The 2190-nt window shown below is 44.7% G+C and overlaps 1 pseudogene; it reads left to right on the top strand.

Moving 5' to 3' along the window:
- The first annotated feature begins 330 nt into the window (after positions 1-330).
- On the top strand, positions 331-1270 carry LOC120860016 (annotated as a pseudogene).
- The last annotated feature ends 920 nt before the right edge of the window (positions 1271-2190 follow it).

The raw sequence follows: 2190 nt of genomic DNA, 5'->3' as shown, positions 1-2190 counted from the left end.
TGGTCTTGTGAAGAAAACAAATTAACAAGCAAGTAGTTAAATCACCAGTTATACAAAGTATCATTAAGAAAACTCTTTACACTTTAATACCTCCAGGAAATCTCTGTTGTTTCTCTCATTCTCTTCCAATGATGTTTCCTTAATTTGACCATCTTTTGTGAGGTACACCTCTTGTCTTCCCCACTGGTATTTTGTTTATCCATTCTTCCCATTGGTGGTATAAGTAAAACTCATTTCCAAGAGAAAGGATCCAAGGTTTTGTCCATCTGTAGCTAACTGAGTGAATCCTCCTTATGCTGATTCTTTTCCTGTAGCCCATCAAGACCTAAAATGAACTGCAGCAAGAACCCTGACTTTGTCCTCTCAGGACTGTCCAGTCACCCAGACAAGCCACAGCTCCTCTTTGGTCTCTTCCTGGCCCTCTACTTGCTGAGTCTCTTAGGAAACTCGCTACTGCTGCTGGTTACTGGTGCTGACATCCACCTCCACAGCCCCATGTACTTCTTCCTCAGCCAGCTCTCCCTGGTCGACCTCTGCTCCACTACCACCACAGCCCCCAAAATGCTGGAGACTTTGTGGACCAGCAACGGATCATTCTCCTTCTCTGAGTCTCTGACCCAGTTATATTTCTTCGCAATTTTTGCTAACATGGACAACCAGCTTTTGACTGCCATGGCTATCGACTGCTATGCTGCCATCTGCCATCCCCTGCACTCTGCACTCCTAAGGACTCCTTGCAGATGTGCACTGCTGGTGGGTGGGTCATGGGGAGTGGCCCACTCTGTCTGTCTTGTCCATGCCCTGTTGCTATCCCAACTCTCATTCTATACTAATCAAGAAATTCACCACTTTTTCTGTGATTTTGGACCACGCTTTAGACTTTCCTGCTCTGATACCCACCTCAGTGAGGACCTGATGATGGTTCTGACAGGACTCTTAGGAATCAGCCCTCTCCTCTGCATCATAAGCTCCTATGCCCATATTTTCCTTGCTGTAGTTCAGGTTCCAGCAGCACAGGGGAAAAAACAAAACCCTGGACACATGCAGCTCCCACCTCTCCAAGGTCATCCTCTTCTACAGCTCGGTCTTTGCCACCTACCTGAAGTCCCCATCAGCTTCTCATGCCTCTGGGGAGCTGGGTGCTTCTATCATGTATGCCCTAATAACCCCGACTCTCAATCCTTTCATTTATAGCCTAAGAAATAGGAAGTGAAGAGATCCCTGAAAACGATTCTGGGCATAGAGAGTTCATGGCTGCTGCTACTGCTAAGTTGTTTCAGTCGTGTCTGACTCTGTGCGACCCCACAGACGGCAGCCCACCAGGCTCTGCCGTCCCTGGGATTCTCCAGGCAAGAACACTGGAGTGGGTGGCCATCTCCCTCTCCAATGCATGAAAGTGGAAAGTGAAAAGTGAAAGTGAAGTCACCGAGTCGTGTCCAACTCTCAGCAACCCGATGGACTGCAGCCTACCAGACTCCTCTGTCCATGGGATTTTCCAGGCAAGAGTACTGGAGTGGGGTACATTGCCTTCCTCAAGAGAGTTCATGGCATTAGGAATAATTCCAAGAAACAAGTGTTTGGGGGAGAAGAAAAATCACACTCATCACCACCACATTGATAAAGTGAGCCAGTTAACACCAAGGCTTTCACATGTCACACTGTATGATAAGGTATATTGGATATAACATTACATAGAAATTTGGAGAACTAGCTTCCAGGTCCCACTCTAGGGGCAAGCTTGTATATGTATTCCAGCTATAGGTATATATATTATTTATTATCTATATTATTATCTCAAAACATTATATCAGTAATATGTCAAAGTGAAAGTGAAGTCATGTCCAACTCTTTGTGACCCCATGGACTGTACCCTACCAGGCTTCTCCGTCCATGGGATTTTCCAGGCAAAAATACTGAAGTGGGTTGCCATTTCCTTTTCCAGGAGATCTACCTGACCCAGGGATTGAAGCTGGGTCTTCCAATTTGTAGGCAGACGCTTTAACATCTGAGCCACCAGGGAAGTCAAAGGAAGTATAATACACATTACATTATATTATATAATTAAGTATATAATATATATATAATATTCTTTAGAGTTGATTGGATGAGCTGCTCTTTAAATTGCCTTGTAAAGATAAAACTTTTGAGACGTGATCATCTATTCCCATCATTACCAACATTTTGATCACT

This window comes from Oryx dammah, unplaced genomic scaffold, assembly GCF_014754425.2.
Source record: "Oryx dammah isolate SB20612 unplaced genomic scaffold, SCBI_Odam_1.1 HiC_scaffold_5998, whole genome shotgun sequence".
Classification (NCBI taxonomy): Eukaryota; Metazoa; Chordata; class Mammalia; order Artiodactyla; family Bovidae; genus Oryx; species Oryx dammah.
Note: the sequence above shows the minus strand (reverse complement) of the source record. Positions and strands in the feature narration are given on the sequence as shown.